We start from the raw sequence: 11,504 nt of genomic DNA on the forward strand, positions 1-11,504 counted from the left end.
CGGGACAGCAGGGGCTTTTAAAATGCTGGCGGTCGGCAGCAAAGCCCTCCTGTCCTCGGAGCTTGCGGGGCGGGAGGTGGGAAGAAGGGCTTTTCTTCCCACCACCAGCCTTCAGAACAGCCTTCTGAAGGCTGGCAGTGGGAAGAAAAGCCCTTGTCCCCCCCCCCCAGCCTTCAGAAGAGGTCGGGGGACAGACTGTCCCCGGACCTGGTCTGAAGGCGGTTTCCCTAGGAACGCATTAATTGATTTTCAATGCATTCCTATGGGAAACCGTGCTTCGCAAGACGAAAAACTCGCAAGAAGAAAAAACTTGCGGAACGAATTAATTTCGTCTTGCGAGGCACCACTGTATAATAATAATAATAATAATAATAATAATAATAATAATAATAACAAGAACAACAACAACAACAACAACAACAACAACATTTATACCCCACCCATCTGGCTGGGTTTCCCCAGCCACTCTGGGCGGCTCCCAATCAAATGTTAAAAACAGTACAGCATTAAATATTTAAAAATTGCTGAAACAATTAATTGAACTAGAATACAAAAAGGGAGGTGTGAGGACGTCGATGAAACAAGTAAATGAAAGATAAAGATATGGTATATTGGATGTGTGTTTTAATGTTATTGTTCTTTTTTGCTGTATTGTTGTATTGTTTTTTATGTTTTTCTTTTTATGTATTGTAATGTATGTCTTGTTTAATTTTTTGTTGTTTTCTTCTTTTCTTTTTTCTGTAATTTTTAAACTTCTAATAAATATCATTTTTTTTAAAAAAAGAGATGTGCACAGAAATGGGGAAACCTTTGGAGAGAGAGTGCATGATCCATTCATTTGCAGTAGGGTTCTCAAGAGAACTGGAAGACATGCAACAAGAACAATGTAGTTATCATTTCAGGTAACAGAGGGAGCGCTCTTCCTACAGCTGAGCGGCACCATGAATGAGGACAGCGAGCTTCTGCCTCACAGATCTTCTCAACTGCCTATGCCTGGTGGACTGTGACATTTTAACACCTGCATATAATGGAAAGGGGCGATGAATAAAGTGTCATGAGACATAGAGTAGAAAAACGGCTGCACAGAATCACTCCTGTAGCCCATCATGACATGTCTACTCTGTTACAGATGTCAGCATCGCCCTAGAGCCAGTGCACCAACTGGACTCTTGCACCTCAACCCCGACCGGGCTAGGCGAGCTGGGAAGCACCGCCAGAGACCTTCTTTCTCACAGGAACAGGTCACAGTGCTGTGGACTCACAGCTTAGAGCTGAGAGCACCGGATTCACTGTCTCAATAATACAGTCGCTGCGCAGCAGAGTTTTGCAGAGTCTTGCAGAGTATAAACCACTTGGAGAGCAGCTCTGTGGAATATCTTCCTTTTATTCTGTAACTACAACTATGATACAAAACTATATACAGAGCTGAATATTCTAAGCATAAATCAATGCTACACTGAGAGTCTGCAGCTGCACTTAGCAGCAATCTTATCTCTAGAATCTCTAACACTCTCACTTTCTCCGATACACTGACTGACTGTCTCTCACTCACACACACACAGATATGTTGCTGGGCAGAATAAGTAGATAGGCAGGACACGCCTCCTCCTCTCTGGAGAGTCAGCAGAGACCATCAGGAGATCATCAGGAGATTCTTGGGTATGGGAGGGGTGAAATCTCCTCAACAATACTCAGTCCACACACACCCCACTTGCATTTTGTAATAAAAACCATGGGAGTGCAATAGGGACTGAGGCTGCACATGAATCTCACTTTGCTAAATCAGACCCATCTCTGTCTTGTCCGGTATTCCCCTTGCAATGCCAGCCAGCCAGAGGGCTCTGGGAAGCAGAAGCAAAGAGAATCACAACCTGATGTGCCCAGAATCAGATATATTGCCTCTGGACATGGAGGTTCCAATTAGGCAACATTTTAATCTTTCGTGTGAGTCATCACCTCCATATCTTGCCAAGTTCACAAAACAAATGGAGTGCTCTTATACATCAGTGGTTTTTTCATCGTGTTATCGTTCAGAGTTTAATCCGGGGATGGGAATTGTCAGGTCTGGGGTCTGAATATGGCCCCCCAGGCATCTCAATCTGGCCCTCGGAACTCTCCCCAGCTGACACTGCTCACTCTCTATTCCTTCATAAACAGAGTGCCTTTTCCTGAACAAAATGCATCCTTGAGCTCTGACAGTGTCCCTTCCTTCTCTGAAGATCGAGAGGAGGATGCGGGTCCTTCAGGCAGAAATGTGGCAACCCAAAATCAAAATGAGGAACAGAGGAACCGAAACTGACTGATCCATCCCTTGCTACCTGAGAGGCTGCATGCAATGAGAAGAATCAGCCCTTGTCGGGCTTTAACTCTGTATACAGTGTTGGTGTGAGTAGGAGGAAGGGGCGTTGCTTTTGGAAGGAAAGGATTTGAATGTGGGGCTGGGTCACAGGTTCTCTGTGAGGCTTAAGAGAGGAGCAGAGGGTCTGAGCAGGAAAATCCCCTGTGCCTTCCTGCCTTGGGAAGGTTTTCTGATCTAGATTCCCATCATGCTCTGGGCATCCCTTCTCATCACCCTGCTCACTTACTGCTCAGGTACTAAGGAAACCTTCATTTGCCTGTGTGTGTATTTGAACAATCAGAGACTCCCTTTCTGATGAGATGCTTCCTTCTCTTTGCAGGTTCCTTAGTAAGGCAGCCTCCATCCGTCTCCGTGTCTCGGGGGCAAGATGCTCAAATCACCTGTTCAAGGGATAAATTGGACACTCACCATCAACAGTGGTACCGGCAGAAACCTGGCCAGACCCCTGAGCTGATCATCTACGGTGGGAGCAACAGGCCCAGCGGGATCTCGGACCGATTCTCTGGCTCCGTGTCTGGCAAGACAGCCACGTTAACCATTGCCAGAGCTGAGGTGCAGGATGAGGCAGACTATCACTGCTTGCTCTGGTGGGATGGCACACAGCACTGGCCACAATGACACAGTCAGATGGGGAAGTGAGACAAAAACCTGTAGCTGTGAAAGAGGAATTGCTAGCGCATTGTCTGTTGATGCTGGAGGGACCTTTCTCTGGTGGGGAACATGTGTGGAAGGAGGGCTGATTCCTCTGGGCCTGCAAATCTTTTCCATTCTTTGTAGGCTGAGTTCTCTCTAGTTATATCATATATGGACCCAACTTTTATGGCAGAGATGGGGAATGTCAGGCCATGGGGCCCCAATACAGCCCTGTGCGGTCCTTGGGACTCATCCCTAAGCCACACCCCTCACCAGCCCTGTTTTTCTCCCTCCTTAAATGTGTTTGCCTGGCTGGACTGTGTCCTTCACCTCAGATCATTGATTTTGCCAACCAAATGGTAAATCGATAAAGACTATGTGAATTTGTACAGAGATAGCCTAGCCGTAAAAGGTGAAAATTCATTCCTCCACCCACTTCTGGCTACTCCCAGCATTGGCATGTGGCCCCTGAAAGATTGCTCAGAAGGAATGTGGCCCTTGAAATGAAAATATGCCCCCACCCCTATTTTAAGGGGGTAGGGCCCTTTTCCTTTAAGCAGGCTTTTTGGGCTAAAACTCTTGCTTTCTCTGGATGGATGATAAAGTGGGGTGTGCAAGTGAGTGTTTAGAAACCAGCCCACAGTGCAAGACTAAAAAATTACATTGTTTGTGACACCCGCTTCTGCCTGTAGTTGCAGCCGCCACTGGCATGTGGCTGACAGAAAGAAGGTTGCCTAGAAAGGAATGTGGTGCCTGGGAATAAAAAATGGTTCCCTGACCCAGTTCTGATGGATTACCTCCAAACCATCCTAAATATCTTTGCAGAAGCTTACGAAAAGCTTGGCCTGTCACTCAACATTCAAAAAACCAAAGTGCTGCACCAACAAGTTCAAAATAACCCCTCTGCAGCACCACAAATCCAACTCAATGGTGTAATGTTGGAAAATGTTGATCACTTCTCCTATCTAGGCAATTATCTTTTCACAAGGGCCAACATTCATGCCGAAATCCAGCATCGCCTTATCAATCAAATCCGTTTATTGTGAGGACCATGCCTGTACACAAACATCAACACAACAATAGTTAAAAAATATTAAAATTCATTACATACTACGCCAACAAAACCTTCATCCCACAAAATAGAAAGAGAGGGAAAACAAGCAACGAGTTAAACAGACGATGAAGGGGTCTTTACATTGTCATCCATAAATCTTTCCCTGGCTTTCATGGCCTTCATCACAAAAACCGCTACCACATGGGTAATACGTGGGTTTGCATCAACTAACAAAAATTTTACTCTATCTTCAGGATTGGTTATAGAGTTGGGTATAATTTGCAGCAATGCGTCTCTAAAGCCCGAGTAGATGGGGCAATAGAGGAGGTAATGTGTAAGATCCTCTTTAATTTTCATAAGGCAAGGGCATAAACGATGTTCTACTGGGGTTTTTGTGAATCTACCGGTCAGATATGCAGTTGGCAGTGTTTGAAACCGTGCCATAGTGAAAGCTCTCCGAAGGGTGGGATCAGTGATCTCCACCAAGTAGTTGGCACAGATTTTGACTGCTTTTACTCGGGGAAACCAGTAGGAAAACCCAGAGTTTTTTATCTTTGTGGAGTCCAAAAAGGCGTCTTTTTCAAAGATCCATTCCCGAACTTTATCAGGGCTCCACAATTTGAGGGTATTAAACTCAGGTAGATTGTATCTGGATAGGATATCTAGTAGGTTTTTATGCCAAGTAGTATTATTTTGTAATGATACAAAGGCTTATTTAGCCAATAAGGTGTTCGGGGCATCCGTGAGGTTGGTGAAAAAACGCAGGAATCTTAAGTGGGCCCTGGCAGACACAGAAGGTAATCCTACTTCCACTCTTAGGAGAGCTGCCGGAGTACTCTGAGGGAGGCCTAGAATTCTTCTGAGGTAAAAATTTTGGAAGATTTCAAGCCGTTCTAACAGCTTCTGATACCATCCCCAGAGTTCTACTCCATATAGCATCTGGGGAATCACTTTTCCAACAAAAGCTTTTAGTGCCGGGATCACCAGTTGCCCTCCCCTCGAATAAAAAAAGCTGAGCAGAGCACCGATTGTCCTACGTGTTAGAAGGGCTACAGTCTTGAAGTGGGCAAGCCAGCTAGATGTAGCTTGGAAAGTGATACCAAGATATTTTAAAAAAAGACACTGTTCAATTTTGTGTTCATCTAAAGACCATCTAAATGTGTGGCGAGCTCTAGTAAATACCACAATTTTTGTTTTGTCATAATTTATCTTTAGAGAGTTTTGGGAACAATAAGCTGCGAGCCCCTCCAGCATGCTATGTAGGCCCCTTCGAGTAAGTGCCATGACAGCCATGTCATCAGCATATAGTAATATATTCAGGTGTTTGCCTTCTAGGGCAGGAGCTGATGACTTATACTTTGCCATATGTTGAACAATGTCATTTATATAGAAATTAAAGAGGAACGGCGCTAACAAACAGCCCTGTTTAACCCCTTTCCCCAGTGGCAGTGGGTCAGTATAGTTGCCTGACATCCCAGTTCTGATTTTAACTGTGGTGTCTGAATGTAACTCTCTAAGTATTTTGAGAAGTCGTCTATCAATATCTGTTTCATATAGTTTTTGCCATAATTTGTCCCTACAGATTGAATCAAAAGCGGATGTGAGATCTACAAAAGCCACAAAAAGTTTGCTCTTATGTACCTTTGTATACTTATCTATCATTGTCTGTAGTACCAAACAATGGCCTGTTGTACTATGGCCCTTTCTAAACCCTGCCTGTTCCGGATTAAACAGGTTAGAGTGGTCAGCCCAGTCAACCAGTTTATTTAGCAGGTAGCGAGTATAAAGTTTATACACAATGTCCAGGAGACTTATGGGGCAATAGTTTGAGGGGTCTACACCTTACTTGGGTGTAGTGGATCCCACCTCTAGCCACCAATAATATGTAGCAGATCCCAACACTTATCACCAATGAGTAAAGCGGCAGACTGACCCTGATACCTGCCCCCTATTAAATATAGTGCACACACCTCACTGTACACCGATTGATAAGAAGTTTGACAAAATTTACACAAGTGAAGGGCTTTTGTGAAGGAAAACTTAATGAGTTAAAATCTCAGGCAGAGGTTGAACAAACAAGAGAAGAATTATTAAGCAAAAAGGAGTTTGGGGAACAAAGCAGGTCAGGAAATGTGTTCTTTCATGTAGAAGTTAACTTATTTACTTTCTTCAGTTATGGTCAAATAGATTGGCGCCCTCACATTGCAGAATGCGACAGGGCCTCTAGAGGGCTTCCTTGCTCTAAAAATACTGGAACGAATGAAATCAGTCTTGTGCAGGAAACTGGGGAAGGATGTTGGGGTATAAGATTGTATTGTATCTTGTATTGCATTTGTCAACCAGATTCATGATGATGTTGCAAGCTACATCTCTCATGCACACTATCCTGGCATTCAGAGTGCTGTTTTCCTTACATTCTCTTCAACGTACCCCAAGGATAGGATGATGGAGAAGCCACAAAGGGAGCATGCAAGTATGGCTGAAGAAACACACTGTGCCACTCCTATGCATAGGGGCAGTCTTGGTGGCCAATCAACAGGGAGTGAATTTGCATAAAGGGAGCATTCAGTGGCTTCGATGGGCTTTAAGAGGATGCTGCCTGGCTTCATCCTTAGGAAGGAGAGTTCATCACCCATGTCCACCATGGCCTTGTCTCCTTGTCATCTTCTCATCCTGGTCTTCGCTTATTACTCAGGTACTGAGATGGATACCTGCCCAATTTTAGATCCCTTTTCCTATTCTACAAAATAGGCATTGCCATTCCATCAGGCACATCTTGATCTTGGTTTGGGGGGCCAGGTCATTTGAGCTGATTTGAGTGGAGGGGCTGATGGACCCATGACTTTGCCTTGAGCTGGGATATGTGTAGAGAAGATGCTCATTTGGACCTCTAGTGTCCAGGTGACCATTTCTGCATGCATCCCCACTCAGGCCAAGGTCATTGCATCCACCAACCCCTTGGTCTTCCAATTATTTATCTCTGCATATATTTTTTCCCTTCCAGGTTCTGTGGCCCAATACGTTCTTAATCAGCCACCGTCAGTCTCTGTATCTCTAGGACAAACTGCAGAATTCTCATGTTCAGGAGAAAGGGTTGATAAGCACTATGTTCGGTGGTACCAGCAAAAACCTGGTGGCATCCCCAAGGCAGTTATATATAAGGACAAGGAAAGACCTGCTGGGATTCCAGAACGATTTTCTGGTCGCAGCAGTGGAAAAACAGTCACCTTAATCATCGCTGGTGTTCAACAGCAAGATGAAGCTGATTATTACTGTGAAGGATGGGATAATGTCACAGCCTCTCAGCACAGTGGTGTGTTCAGAGGGGGAAGTAAGACACAAACCTTTGGTCCTCAAAGGGAGTTGCAGCTGCCACATCTTACCGGGTCTCAGGTGGCTGAAGATGCTTCCTGTTTTCTTCCTGGAGACTTTCTCCACTCGTTGAGGTGCAGCTGGGTATTTCTGCTCCATTGGCTGTGATGTTGTTACCATCACCCTCTGACCTTGAGATGAGACAAGCAAGGCACTCAGAGGTGGCTGGAGCATATTGAGGCTGGTGAAGCAGAAGGCAGGGAGACCAATGATGTTTAAAATACAGTGGTACCTCTGGTTGCGAACGGGATCCATTCTGGAGGACTGTTTTCAACGTGAAAAGAACACAACCCGCGTCTGTGTGTCTGCTCACGTGCGGGTTGCGATTCGCCACTTCTGCACATGCACATGTCATTTTGCGTGTCTGCACATGCACAAGTGGCGAAACCCAGAAGAAACCCTTTCCGGTATTTCCGGGTCACCGCAGGACGTATCCTGAAAGAATGTACAGTGGTACCTCGGGTTACATATGCTTCAGGTTTCATATGCTTCAGGTTACAGACTCCACTAACCCAGAAATAGTGCTTCAGGTTAAGAACTTTGCTTCAGGATGAGAACAGAAATTGTGCTCCGGCGGCGTGGCGGCAGCAGCGGGAGGCCCCATTAGCTAAAGTGGTGCTTCAGGTTAAGAACAGTTTCAGGTTAAGAACGAACCTCCGAAACGAATTAAGTACTTAACCTGAGGTACCACTGTAACATGAAACGGACATAACATGAGGTATGACTGTAATGTTAGTGAAAATACCAGAAGCTTTTCTTTTGGGCATTATAGGGACAGAACTACCTAAACTTATTCATGTATGCTACTACAGAGGCAGCAACGCTACTCACCCAAAAATGGAAAGAAGCAGAAGTCCCAGCAAAGGAAGAATGGATACAAAAACTTATGGAATATGCAGAAATGGCGAAACTTACTGGAAGAATAAGAATTCAAGAAAACAAACTCTTTATAAAAGAATGGATATAATTTAATAATAATTTATTATTTATACCCTGCCCATCTGGCTGGCTTTCCCCAGGCACTCTGGCCAGCTCCCAAGAGAATATTGTTAATATTATTTTTTTTAAGTGAATAAAACATCACACATTAAAAACTTCCCAAAACAGGACTGCCTTCAGGTGTCCTCTAAAAGTCATATAGTTGTTTATTTCTTTGACATCTGAAATACCGGAAGAATAAGAAATCAAGATAACAAACTTTTCAAAAAAGAATGGAAATGGTTTATTGAATATTTACAGATAAATTGTAAACAGATAAGAATATTGGCAGGATTATTGTAATAACCTGCAGTTTCATAAGAGTATATATTTCAAGAAGATGAATCAATGAGCAAACTAAGTTAATTTGGATACGCAGAAGATATTAAAAATAAATTTAAGGAACCAACCACAGAAAGGGGGGGAAGGAAGTCAAGTTTTGAAATGTTGAAATGGTTGTAAAATCAGCGAAATGTATGAACCTGAAAAGTATAAAGAAAAAAATTGGGGAAAAAGAATGACATGCCACCTTCCGTTCATGTTTCCCTACGGACCAATCAGAACAGAGCTGATTAACATTGAGGTGGAGCATCTCTACAAACAGGAGTGATTTAAAGACTTGTTTCCATATTCACCCACACTGTCCTGGGTTCCTTTTCTTTCCTCATTGCAGATTCAAATTTCAGCATGGTTTGGGTTTGCCTTGTTAGTCTGCTGGCGATTTGGTGCGCAGGTGAGAGAAAGTTATGTATACATGAACACTGTCGCTGCGATAAGCGTTCCTAATGCACCCAGCGTGAATATTCTTTCAATATTCTTTTCTTTCAGGGTCAAGTTCTCAGCCTCTGCTATCTCAGCCGGTGTCAGTTTCAGTGCCACCAGGAAACACAACCACAATTTCCTGTTCCTTGAACAATGGATTCAGCATTGATAGTTTTGCTGTGTCCTGGTTTCGGCAGAAGCCTGGGGGTTCGCCAGAGTACCTCTTATTCTATCATACAGATTCTATCAAGCACCGAGGCTCTGGAATACCCTCTCGTTTCTCCGGTTCCAAAGACCTCGCCAGGAACAGTGGCTATTTAACTATCTCTGGAGCCCTGGCAGAAGACGAAACTGATTATTACTGTGCCACATTCCAAGGCAGCACATGGCACGGCGATGCAGTTCAAGGGGGAACTGAGACAAAAACCCACACATCTGTTCTCCTTGAGGAAATCAGTTATATACGTCAATGCAGAGATTTCACCAGAACTAAGAGAACAATTGCAATTGTCTCAGCTCTTTCCCATTTAGAAGGTGGCTTTGCTTCCGAAATTTTGCCAGACCTGGCATTTGCCCCCGCCTTGCTAGGTATGACTTTTGCACCTATTCGGTGTGAATAAGATGGCAATGCTCCTGGACTAAAATTGTCTATCAAAAACTTCACTCTTGTGGCTTATCACCCTGACAGCTACTCACTTGGGGTTTTAGTAAAGCAAACAGTCTAATTTGGCAGCAAGTAAATCAGGCATAGGCAAACTCCGGCCCTCCAGATGTTGGGGACTACAATTCCCATCATCCCTGACCACTGGTCCTGTTAGCTAGGGATGATGGGAATTGTAGTCCCCAACATCTGGAGGGCCAGAGATGGCCTATGCCTGACCTAAATTATGAGTGTCAGAACAACTTGGCCACAATAAGGAAATTTTGCCCATGTTATGACTATTTCCCACCTTCCATTTTGACTATCTGGCACCCTCTCTGCAATTCCAAAATATAGGCACCCTTTTACCCTTGAAAGATTGAATGTCTTGCCCTCAGCTGTACTTGAGGGACGGTTCCAACAGATTCCACACGAAAAACACTTATGTCCCTGGGGAGATGGCAGTATCAAATCAGTGACGCATGTCCTTCTGGCCTGCACTCTTTATAAAGACTTGAGGAATGAGGTTCTCGCCCCTCTTTTATTGTCCATTCCGGGTGGCCCAGCCACTGCCACAGTGTCCTTTCTCTTGGCAGATCAAGATGAGCAGGTGACAGCAAAAGGTTGCAAGGGTTTTAGCTGGGGCAATCAGAATAAGGTCCACTACTTGACTACTGATTCAAAACCCTAAAATGCATTTTATATAATCGACTTCTTATTTGTATTTCTATTCTTTGTATATCGTATTGTTGTTTTATTGCTATGGCCGGTGGCTGATGCAAATAAAGATTCATTCATTCAGATGGCAGTGCTCTAGTCTAAAAGTGCACATCTGAGCGAAAATGGTGCACAGAAATTCACAATACTCCTTGCTTTGCATAAAACGCACATTTCAGACAAAATTGCATTGATCAATATGTTTATTTGGAGAAATTTGCACTGAAAGATGGATGAATTTTCACGAGGGTTTTTATAAATGAATGAATGATTTATTTATTTTTAAAAAGTGGAATAGTGGAGAAGCATCAATTGCACCATGGAACCACCTGTAACATGTCAAGGACCTCTTTATGTAAAACTACTTCCTGCTTGATTTCCTGTTTTCAGGCTACTTTCACTCCTCAGAGCAATTTATGTAGATACTGATTTCTTTCAAAGAAGGTATGGTTTAAGTCATGTCTGCAAACCAGACAAGAGGAATGCACAAACCCCACAACACTTCATTTCCACGACCTATTGGGCAGAGAAAGCAATCCCAGTCTGTCCATAATGGTTAGGATTCGACAGATGTGTTGCCCCACACAGCTCTACTGAGCTCTGATGGGATCTGCCAACAGGGGAACTCTGCCATTGTGGAAGTCTCCACAGCATCCACCAAACGTTGAGGCAGATACTCCAGCTGCTGATACCCAAATACAAAACCGGGCACTTTCTGGATGGGAAAAGGGGGAGCTGGGCCTGTTCAGAATCTGCTATATCCATCTGAAGACCTCTGAAGGCAGTTCTGTATAGCGAAGTTTTTTGTGTTGTTTTTCAAAAAAAATAATTTTATTTGATTTTACAAGCATAGAGTTACAACAATATCAAATAAATATGCACATTCAGAGATTTCTCTGAATCTCTAGACTTCTCCTCATCCCCTCCATGGGTCTTATTGTCAACATTTTCAACTGCACATTACCGTATTTTTCGCTCTATAAGATGCA

At 43.8% G+C, this 11,504-nt stretch overlaps 1 gene segment (V, D, J or C); it reads left to right on the plus strand.

Annotated features, from left to right (window-relative positions):
* The first annotated feature begins 2,546 nt into the window (after positions 1–2,546).
* LOC308464815 (immunoglobulin lambda variable 3-19-like) lies at positions 2,547–2,977 on the plus strand. The segment is given in 2 exons: positions 2,547–2,592; positions 2,679–2,977.
* Positions 2,978–11,504: the final 8,527 nt, after the last annotated feature.

This window comes from Podarcis pityusensis, assembly GCF_964106645.2.
Source record: "Podarcis pityusensis genome assembly, chromosome: 16".
NCBI lineage: Eukaryota > Metazoa > Chordata > Lepidosauria > Squamata > Lacertidae > Podarcis > Podarcis pityusensis.